This window comes from Arvicola amphibius, chromosome 9, assembly GCF_903992535.2.
Source record: "Arvicola amphibius chromosome 9, mArvAmp1.2, whole genome shotgun sequence".
NCBI lineage: Eukaryota > Metazoa > Chordata > Mammalia > Rodentia > Cricetidae > Arvicola > Arvicola amphibius.
In genome coordinates this window covers 102289132-102300876 of record NC_052055.2, presented here as the reverse complement: position 1 = coordinate 102300876, position 11745 = coordinate 102289132, and positions in this window count along the sequence as shown.

Sequence of the window (11745 nt, the reverse complement as noted above, 5' to 3'; positions counted from 1 at the left end):
CTGAAGTCCTTACACTCAGGATTCAAATTCACCACCCACCATTCTGTAGTTGTCAATCAATCCAGACTCAGAAAATGGTAAACGAAAGAAGCCTTTACTTGTGAACTTTAGGGTGATAGATTGCAAGGTAGACTCCAAGGTCTCTGAATCAGTGTCAAGAGAAGGTGGGGAGCCAGGCAGTGGTGGTGCACACCTTTAATCCCAGCACTTGGGAGGCAGAGGTAGGCGGATCTCTCTGTGAGTTCGAGGCCAGCCTGGTCTACAAGAGCTAGTTCCAGGACAGGCTCCCAAAGCTACAGAGAAACCCTGTCTAGAGAAGTGGGGGTGGGTGGGCATAGAAGTCTGAACGAGAAAGCAGTAAAAGAATAAAATAAAATTTATCTTCAGGAGGCTTGTGTGGCTTAGAGGAAGAATAAATGCTTCATAACAGGGACTCATGACTGATGGAAGATGAAGACAAGAATTCATGCTGGGTGTGGCACCCTGTGCTTGTATTCCTAGCACTGGGGAGACTGAGGCAGGAGGATTTCCAGGATCTTTAAGCCACATAGCAAGACTCTGTCTCAAAAAACAAAAGAATAATATTATAAAAATTGGTTTGGAGTGGTTGGTGGTGGGAAAAATCAGCTACTAAGAACCCTTGCTGCTCTTCCAGAGGACTGGCATTCAATTCCCAGCACCCATGGTGGGGACTGAGAGGGGTGTCACAACCACTTGGAACTCCAACTCCAAGCAGATCTGATGCCTCTTGTACACCTGCAGTCATGCACGGTATTGGCAACAAAATAGATCTTTAAATGTTTTTATTAGGGGCTGGAGAGATGGCTCAGAGGTTAAGAGCACTGACTGCTCTTCCAGAGGTCCTGAGTTCAATTCCCAGCAACCACAGGGTGGCTCACAACTGTTTGTAATGAAATCTGGTGGTACCCTCTTCTGACGTGCAGGCATACATGCAGACAGAACACTGTATATATAATAAATAAATAAATTTTTAAAAAATGTTTTTATTATTAGCTGGGGTAGGGAGCGCAGGCCTTTAATCCCAGCCCTTGGAAGACAGAGAGGCAGGTAGATCTCTGTGTGTTCAAAGCTAGCCTGTACTGCAGAGCAAGTCCCAGGTCAGCCAGGGCTACACAGTGAGGCTCTGTCTCAAAAAAACAAAAAAAACAAAAAAAAAAACAAAGTCCCTACCAAGCTGGCCTGGTAGATGATGCTTGTGATCCCAGCACTTGGGAGACCAAGGCAGGAAGATCTAGAGTACCAGGCCAACCTGGCTACAGGTTTTAAGACCCCGTTTCAAAAAAACAAAAAAGAAGAATCCAAGCACAGTGTTTCAAGCTTGTAACCCCAGCCTGAGATAGGAGGACCATCACAAATTCAGGCCAGCCTGAGCTACGAGTAAATTCAAGGTCAGTAGGAACTAGAGGGAGACCCTTTGGTCAAAAAAACAAAGAAGGGAGGGGACTCGTGGGGTCCCATCCCTTCCTGAGGATCTATAGGTCAATAGTGGCTGCTGGCAGAGGGGGAGATGTTTTCTTGGGTGGTGTAGTCACTGGTAAGGTGTCCACGCTCATGTAGCTAGCACCTGTTGGGACCATTTGGAGTCCTAGCCTCCAGCTGCTCTTTGCTACTAGCGATCTTTACTTTCCTTCTGATCTGAGTTACTAAAGGCTGTGTCAAAGTTGTTTACCAGCTCTGCTTCACTAGCACATGTTGCCTTGGCCTTGAGGATCAGAGGATAAGGTTTTCACCTGTTGACCCACTTGACTGTTGGGTATATAAGCCTCCGTGGTGCTATTGAATAAAGGGCTATACATCTTTAATTTTCTCTTCACTATGCAGCAAAACAAAAACTACTTTAGAGCAAGTATCTACTGAAACATGTATGTATTTCAGCTTTCCAGCTAAGGGTAGGTGGGTAACATCCATCTACCAAATGCCATTCGGTTTAAAGCCACGAGGATTAACTCCTGCAATGGGTGTCTTATGAAAAGGAGCACAGGCAGAACATTGGGTGGTAATTTGTAAGGCAGCGGCTCTAGAGCAACCAGTATGGTGCTGCAAAGAACGAGCATTTAAGTAATATTTTTTATGGAGTTTAGAAGCCTTTTCTTCATAGAAGCACCCATGTTCCTCATGAAACTCAGTGGGTCTCACACACACACAGAGGCATGGAAGGGGACTACATAGAAGAGGAGATCACCAGGTTGGGGACTAGGTGGGGTGAATGTGGCCAAATGCATCATATACAAACATGGAAATGTCATCATGAAACTCATTATTATAATTAGTGTAGTCTAATAGCATTTTGTTAAATAACGGTGGACCAGGCAAGATAGCCTCAGTGGGTAAAGGTGCTTGCTGCCAAGCCTGGAAACCTGAGTTCAGACCCTGGGACCGACAGGATAGAAGAAGAGAGTCAGCTCCTGCAAGTTGTCCTCTGACCTCAGACAGATGTGACACATGTGTGCCTATACACACAAATAATATAATAAGTAAATGTGATTTTTTTTCAGAAGCATAAAAAGGTAGGGAAGTTACCGCCACTAGAAAAGGGAACGGGAAGTGAGCCAGAATTGGAGACAGCCTCTGAGGATTACAGTAGCAGAGGCCGCCTCACCCTATCCAGCCCTCCACCACCACCACCACCACCACATTCCAGCCCTCCCCACCCTATCCAGCCCTCCCCACCACATTCCAGCCCAGGTAAGGAAAGTCTAAGATGGCCCAACAAACCCACTCACAGTTTTCGGTAACTGACCCTGGGACTGAGCGGAATGAGACACACACACCCAGACAACGTGAGGAGAGGCCTCTTAGCACATTGGCATGGGCCCTTAGAAGATATCAGTCCCTTCCTTCATTGTATTATGTAAAATAAGGCCTGGGGAGAAAAAGACAGCCATCAGTGATCACAGCACTTTGGGCGACAATCTTGTCTGCAAGCAGGTCTCCTGACAGAGGAAACTTGACTCAGGAACCCAGCCCTGCCCTAATGGCCTGTAGTCTGCTCTCAGGCCTCTGAATTCCCTTCTGCAGTTCCTGCTAGCAGCTCCCACTTCCCCTGGGGAGCGAAGTGGGGAAGTGGGCACTGAGCAGGACCCTGAGCAGCTGAAGAGAGCTGGGAGATTTGCTGGCACAGAACACAGTAGCTCCGTGCTGAATAGGCAAGCCAATCAGACTATTCAAGGTCATTCTCTGCTACACACCACATTTGAAACCAGCCTAGGACAGAGGAGACACCATCTCAAGAAAGATGTGTGTACATGTGTATACACGATGAGGGAATTACCACTTTTTTTTTTTTTTGCCAAATCAGCAGGTACCTAAATCATTTATAAAAGCCCTCTTAGAGCCAGACATGGTGAGGCACTTCTTTAAGCCCAGAACTTGGAAGGTGGAGGCAGAAGGATCAGGAGTTCAAAGATGGTTATCTCAAAGTGGGAGGGGGCACTGAAATGGCTTAATGAGTGTTTGTCCCAAGCTTGAGGACCTAATTCAATTTCCGGGGCCCATTTGGTGGAAGAAAAAAAAAAACTGATTCTCAAATTTGTGTTCTGACTTCCACAGGAATATTGCATTTGTATGAACACACACACGTGTACTCTTTTGCTAAATATATTGAATGTTTTGTTTTTCAAGACAGGGTTTCTCTGTGTAACAGTCCTGGCTGTCCTAGAACTAGCTCTTGTAGACCAGGTTGGCCTTGAGTTCACAGAGATCTGCCTGTCTCCGCCTCCCAAGTACTGGGATTATAGGCGTGCGCCACCACTGTTCAGACAAATATATTGAACATAATGAACATTTTAATTAAAAAAAAAATAGGCCCAGCAAGATGACTCCATCAGTAATTGCTTACCAACAATAACCAACCAGAGTTCAAGATGGAGGATGAAAACGAACCCATAAAATTGTCCTCTGACCTCCACAAACACCATGGCATGCACCTTTTCCCAATACAGCATACACACAACAATAAAAAGTAAAAATTTAAGCCCCAAAATAGTAAGTTAAATAAACAAATAAAGAATCCTCTTGATCTCTACATAGGCATTGAGAGCTATGAACCCCTGGGCCCTGGTTATACTGTTCTAGGAACCTCCAGGGAAGTACTTATTAGCAATATTCACAAAGGGTTCCTTATGAGAGGCATGGAACCAGGAAAAAGCCCAATGGCCAAAGAACACTGAGGTGATAAAGAAACTGGGCTGCTGAGAACAATGTGCAGAACCAGACTTCAAGAGGGAGGCAGAAGCAGCAAGACTGGTGCACAGCCAGCCTGCAAGGGAATCAGGATCCAAGGACAACTGGCAAAGCAGGACCCCAAAGTTCTATGGTAGAGTCAAGCACTCCCAGACTTCGCAGGCTGCCCAGAGGAACTGGCCTCCCCCAATCCCGAAGCCTCACAACAAGGAACCATGCCTGCCATACTACCTTCTGTGGGTTTGAAATAGGATCTCCTTATGTGGACCGGGCTAGCCCGGAATTTATCATCCTCCTGTTTCTGTTCTTCAAGTGTTAGGACTACAGGTGGGTGAGAAACCATGCCAGCCTCATAAAAGTGTGGTTTGTTCAGCGAGGAGAGGAACCGAGATCTGGAAACAGTACAGTGACCTTACTATATTAGCTCATACACAAACCACTCATCCAGGGATTGAGAGGAAAAAATAGATGAATACATGTATAAGGAAATGCAAGTCTAAAAAGAAAACATCCCTACCACCATCTCCTAGAAGCTAAAGTTTGCAGGGAACTGAAAAGATATTTTGCCCAAGAACCGTGAGCCACAATGGCAACAGAGTTCCTGGTGTTTTTTGTTTTGTTTTGTTTTGTTTGTTTGTTTGTTTCTGAAACAGGGTTTCTCTGTGTAACAGCTCTAGGACTTGCTGGCCTCAAACTCAGAGAGAGATTCCTCTGGCTCTGTCTCCTGAGTGCTGGGATTAAAGGCTTGTTCCACCACCACCTGGGTAAATTTTGGTTTTATATGGCAGATTCCCAGAGGGCTGCCACTACTGCCACCAGACACCCCAAGCCACAGCAATGGGCCCATAGCACCACTTTTCCAAACTGCCGCCTTGAGCCTTCTCATCCCTGAGGTCCCTTCCCCTGGAAGTGTCCCAGGGACAGGCTCTCTCTTCCTCAGTTAGGATCCCAGCCTAACTCTCTTTGGCTGTATTGGCCTTCCTTTGTGACCTGGAGACCTTATATGTCACTAAATATGGGCTTAGCCATCTCAAGGATGCCTCTTCCTATTAAACACTGGGCAAGTACCCCAACACCAAGCAAGCACCCCACAGCTTTCAGCGTCTAGTTTTTCTGCCTGCATCCATTTTTGTCTATAATGCTGGTTCATCAACAACCTCTCATGGTAATACCAGAAGCTGTCACACTCTTCATGGCTGTTCTATTCCATTATCATTCACCTCTGCTCCTTGAACTTGACAGTCAGCTATCCTCAGAAACCCTTTAACCTGGTACAGCAGCATCTACAGTAAAACTACATTTCCCATCCTCCCTCACAGTCACAAGACGTCATTCTGGTCAAAGACACAGGAAGGAAGGGATTCAATATTAAACAGCAGCCAATCCATCCAGGCTTTTAAAAAGAGATTTTTTAAATCTTCTTTATATTGTCACCTCCCTTTCTTGTCCTTGTTGCTTTGCTTTGGTTTAGTGTTTTGTTTTGTTCTGTGAGAGTCTCATGCAGCCCAGGCTTGCTTCAAACTTGCTATGTAGCTGAGGATGACTTTTCGGTCCTCTGCCTCCACCATTCCCAGTTTGTGCAGTATTGGGGATCAAACCCCAGGGCCTCTAGCATGCTAGGTAAGCACTGTACCCACTGAGTTACATCATCAGCCCAGAGGTCTGGCTTGGAACAGATCCTGCAATGTAGCCCTGGCTGGCCTAAAATCTGCTATGTAGCCAGGTGTGGTGGCCCACACCTTTAATCCCAGCACTCAGGAGGCAGAGGGGAGATCTCTGTGAATTCTAGGCCAGCCTGGTCTATATAGTAAATTCCAGGCCGGCCAGAACTACATAAGGAGGTGCTGTCTCAGAAAAAAGGGAGAGAGAGAGAGAGAGAGAGAGAGAGAGAGAGAGAGAGAGAGAGAGAGAAAGAAAACCTGCTATGTAACCCAAGCTGACTTTGAATTTTCATGAATCCCCCTTGCCCGTTTTTTCCCTCTTAGTGTTTAAACTCAGGACCTCACACATACTGGACAAGGGTTCTGCCACTGAGCTACATCCTCAGCTGGGGAAGCCTTTCCTGTGCTTCAGGAAAGTTTCCTTGAACACTGCTTCTCACTAGCGTTTACATTTTGTTATCACTGCACCAACTATATATGGGGACAGTGTACTAGGGACAGAGTGGAAATATCACACAAGGAGATTTCTCTTACCCTACCACCCTGGGAAGTCAGCACCCAGCAGGCCCTCAGCTCCATCCACCCCTGACGCACAGGTCCCATTTTGGCACCTTAAGGCCCTGTAGATCCAGGATGTTGCTCTGCCCCAGTGTCATATGTCAGCCTGCCAAGTCTACCCACTGCTGCTCCCCTGAGAACATCCACTAAGAGCTACAGGCAGGGCGGGGTGCTGGAGCAGCCGGTACAAAGCAGGCAAGGGCTGCTGAGTCACTCCTGAGCGCCTGCAGGTCAGGGAGGTCAGAAGAGGCTGGTGTGCGTTGCTGGAATAATACCCAGGCTCAAGCACAGCCTTCAAGAGGGGTGCAGGCCTCCTGCGCATGTCGGGATGACCCCCATGCCTTTGAGATGGGGACGACTTAGCCAATTAAACATAAAAACATAAAGACAGAGAGCAGTTCTGAGAATTGCACTCAGTACCTCCATCTGTGCGAGCGTCCTGCTTCCAACCTGGGAAGCTCCAGCTACCTCAAGCCTCAGGTTTGTGCTCTTCCTCCAGTTAGGCCCCTGCTTTCAGAGACTTGGCTCTGGTTGGGGCTCACCAGATGAAGGAAGACGCTGATGAGAAGAGACCAAATGGTCCCTGAGCCTGGAAGGAATGGGAGACCAGGGCTCTGTCCAGATGTGTCTGTGACCCTGTCTCTACACTGTGGGACTTCCCAAGGGCTTAGAAGTCGGGAAGGTAGAGGAGAGAACCATCAGAGGGGTAAACTGATGTTGTGTGTGGCAGAGCACATGCTCTGTAATCCTAGCACTCCAGTCGTGGAGACAGGAGTTCGGGTCAACCTGAACTACATGAGAACTTGTCTAAAATAAACAAACAAACTCAAAAACATCAAATTTGCAACATGCACCAGGCCATTGTTTTACCTAAGCATCAGCACTGGGGAATTACAAGCTGAAGCTCCGCGTCATCAACTCCAACTACCTTACTGACTGGAACTTCTGAGAAAGCAGGAGAAATCGGGAGGGGTCCATGTCCCATACGGACCACTTTGAGTCAGCGAGATTCTGAACTTTCTTCTACCTTAATCCTTGCTCCAAAGAGGTAACCCACTGGACAGTGATCCCAGCTACATAGGAAGCTGAGGCAGGGGCGTTGCTTAAGCTCTGGAAGTCAACATAACAAGACCCCCATCCCTTAAAAATAAACACAAAATAAGCTGGGCAGTGGTGGTACACTCCTTTAATCCCAGCACTTGGGAGGCAGAGGCAGGTAGATCTCTGTAGTTCGAGGCCAGCCTGGTCTACAAGAGCTAGTTCCAGGACAGGCTCCAAAGCCACAGAAAAACCATCTTGAAAAACCAAAATAATAATAATAATAATAAATGCAAAATAAAATAGTAACCTAAAGTTCTTTTTTTCTCTCTTAAAACTGTTTTGGATAATTTCCTACATCTATATAATGCATTTTGATCATATTGTGTTCCTTCCACCTTGCCCTCCCTCCCATCTAGTCTCCCTTCAGATTTCATGGGTTTTGTCTGTATGTGTGTGAGCCAGTGTCTCTGTCTCATCAGGTTTACTTAGACAAGCAGGGGTCAAGGGTTATTTATAGGAGCATGGGCACCCTACTAGTGTCTCTTGCTGTCCCAACAACTATTAATGGCCTATACGTCCTCAGGGAGGGGAGGGGCCTTCCGAGTTCCTCCCCACCAGTCAATTATTGTATTTATCTTAGCACATTTCTGTCCCCACTTGAGAAGGAAAATAATTGAGTCTACCTATTCACTTTTTCTTCGTGGTCAGACCTTCTCTGCCAGCAGAACCAGCCATTGGGACAATTATTCCAATCTGAAGGCCAAAGCATTGCCCAAAGGTAGAGTCAAAAATAAAGCTGTTGAGAGCTTTGGACTAAGCCCAGCATGCTGGTTCACACTTGCAATCCTGAACTTGAGGAGCAGAGGCAAGAACTTTCAGACCAGTTCAAAGCCAGCCTGAGCTACATAGTAGATTCCAGGTCAGCCTATCAGCCTAGGCAACAAAGTTAAGACCCTATAGCAAAAACAAAACAACAACAACAAAAAAAAAAGAAAGAAAGAAAAGAAAAAAAGAAAAGACAAAACAAAGATGGGAAATGAAGTTCAGTTGGTATCAGGTTTGCACCAAACATTCACAAGATCCTGGGTCAATCCTCAGCACCACAAAATAGGGCATGGTGGCAGTGGCTTTTCCAGAACTGGGGAGGTGAAGGCAGGAGCACAAGGTCATCCTTGGATACTAGAAAGTTTGAAGCTAGCCTGGGCTACCTAAGACCCTGTCACAGACACCCACAAGGGCCTATAGATACATCTCAGAGTGTAAAAGCGCTGGTTGCTCTTCCAGAGGACCCAGATTTGAGTCCCAGCACCCACATGGTGGCTCACAACCTTCTGTATCTTTAGCCTTCCAGGGGATCTAACACCCTCTTCTGCCTTTCTCAGGTACCAGGCATGCACATGGTACACAAACACACATGCAGGCGAACACATAAAATAAACAAGCAAGAGTTGGGTGCCATGGTACAAGCCATTAATTCCAGCACTTAGGAGGCAAGGCAGGCAGATCTCTGTGAGTTAAAGACTATCTTGGTCTACAGACCTACACCAGGCCAGCCAGAGCTACATAATGAATCTCTTAATCTCTCTCTCTCTCTCTCTCTCTCTCTCTCTCTCTCTCTCTCTCTCTCTCTCTCTCTCTCTCACACACACACACACACACACCACAGAACACCACTCCAGCTATATCAGAGGTTAATACAGGACGGTCACAAGTTCAAAGCCTCTTTGAGTGACAGAGAAAGCTCAAGGCCAGTCCAGGAATTTAGTGAGACCCTGTTTCAAAATAAAAAGCAAAAAGAAACCTAAGGCTGTGGCTCAGAGGCAGTGCTTTCCCATTGTCTGGCACAGGGTTCAATCCCTATGGCACAGGGTTCTATCCCTATGGTACATGGTCAATCCCTATGGCACAGGGTCAATCCCTATGGCACAGGGTCAATCCCTATGGCACAGGGTCAATCCCTATGGCACAGGGTTCAGTCAAAAAAAAAAAAAGACAAAAAAAACGAACAAAACCAACTGACTTTCTATTGCCATAGTGCTCTGAGCCCATGATGCCCAACCTTTGAACTGAGGTTTGATCATTCCCACTTTACAGATAAGTTGAGTCTCAGAGAGGCTGACCAAGCTGGCAGACACAGGATCGTTGCTGTTGCAGTTTACAGCTTGATGTCTCCACAATCCAGAGTGACTTGGTTGAACACTATGTTTAGTGCCCAAGACATGAAGGCATCAGAGACAGGTGCCCCAGGGCCTGTGTCTGAGGCTGCCACGCCCCTCTCTGTGCCGGGAGCACCATTCTGAGCACACTCTGTGCCTTGGTGTGATGTAGGTGTGTCTTCTATCTATCTGATGATTTCATTGGTTAATTAATAAAGAAACTGCTTGGCCTGATAGGTTAGAATATAGGTGGGTGGAGTAGACAGAACAGAATGCTGGGAAAAAGGAAGAGAGACAGATGCCTCGGGCAATCGTAGTGCCTCTCCTCTCTGAGACAGATGCAATGAAGCTCCGACCCAAGATGGACGTAAACTAGAATCTTCCCGGTAAGCCACCCCTCGTGGTGCTACACACATTACTAAATATGGGTTAATCAAAATGTGAGAGTTAGCCAGTAAGAGGCTGAAGCTAATGGGCCAAGCAGTGTTTAAATGAATACTAATTGTGTGTTGTTATTTCGGGTGTAAAGCTAGCTGGTGGCCGGGAGCTGGGCGGGATGAAAAGCAGGCCTGCCCGCAGTTCATCACTACATTGGTGTAACCTTCTGGCAGCTGTCCAGTCTGATGATTCTGTTCAAGTGACCAGGCCGGTCCTCGCAATTGGCCTACCTTTTGTGTCAGACGTGAAATTTTGTTTTAGCATCTGTTGGTGTGTTTGTTGTATGTGTGCATAGGTATGGGTGTATACTTGTCAGGAGGCATATGAGGAGGTCACAGGACAACTTTTGGGAGCTGGTTCTCTCCTTCTGCCACGCAGGTAGTCAAGTCTTGGAGGCCAGTGCCTTACCGGCTGAGCCATCTTACTGATCCCAGATTTTTTTAAACTTCATTTTATTACTATTGTGTATGATGTGGGGCAGGGATAACAAGTGTGGCAGTCAAGGCCTGACTCCATGGAGTCAGGTTCTTCCCTTTTGCCTTCACCCGGGTCCTGTGGATGGAACTCAGATCTTCAGACGCGCAAGGCAAATGCCTTTACCTGATGAGCCATCTGCCACCCACCCCCATTATGTTTGAGACAGGGTCCCATGTATCTAGAGCTGGCCTTAAACTAGCCGTGAAGTTAAGCGTGACCCTGAACTTCTGGTGTTCCTGCCTCCAACTCCTTGTGTTGTGATATGCCACTATGGCCGGTTTATGAGGCACTGGAGACAGAACCGAGAGCCTGGTTCATGCTAGGCAAGCACACTACCAATGATGACCACCTGCAGGCCTCTGGTTCTTGTTTTGTCTTGTGATAGGGTCTCGTGTATCCCAGGCTCAAACTTACTATGTATCTGAGAATCTTAAACTTCCTGATCTTCCTGCCTCTACCTCTTAAAATGTTGGGATTATAGGTATGCATCACTGTGTCTGGCTTCAGGCTTTTGGCTAAGGTAACATCATCAAGGTAATGACACCCTATGAAGACATCTTCTGGCTAGCCTCTGGCCACCAGTGTGTCACCTATCCTAGTCCTCTGGGAAGTGGACTGATAAAACTTTCTTGGGCTGGAAGTATGTGAGCTTTATGTCTTTGGAACCAAGAAGGTTCTGAATCTTTAGGTTTTCTGGAGATTTCTATTTAGTATTTCAGCCCATTGGGCATTTTATCTGTTCTTATTCTGCGTCCAAATTGCCTGGACCGAGATAGTAACTCTCTAGTGGGGCTGGTGTAGAAGGCCTGTCCTCCCTGTCTTCGGAGCAGAAGGATCACTGTGAAGTTTGAGGTCAGCCTGATCTACACATACAAACACACACACACACACACACACACACACACAGAGTGTCTACCCTCACTTGAACTAGGAAGCTTTGCTTAGCTCAAAAGGTCTTGGCTTGCTTCCGGTTCACTGCCTTCTTCTAAGGAGGCACTTGGGGTTATTTTATTTCTAGCCTATCAGCACCACCGGTTGACTACTTGACCAATTAGTAGAAAAGTACCCACATAAGGGCAATTCATTGCCACAGAAGGTGCGGGAGCCTTTTTCAAGGTCAGATTAGTCCATTCAGCCATTAATCCAACAGATAAGTTTTCATGGCCTGGTGAGGCCTGGTGGAGAGTATTTTCAGACAATCCCGCCCTCGA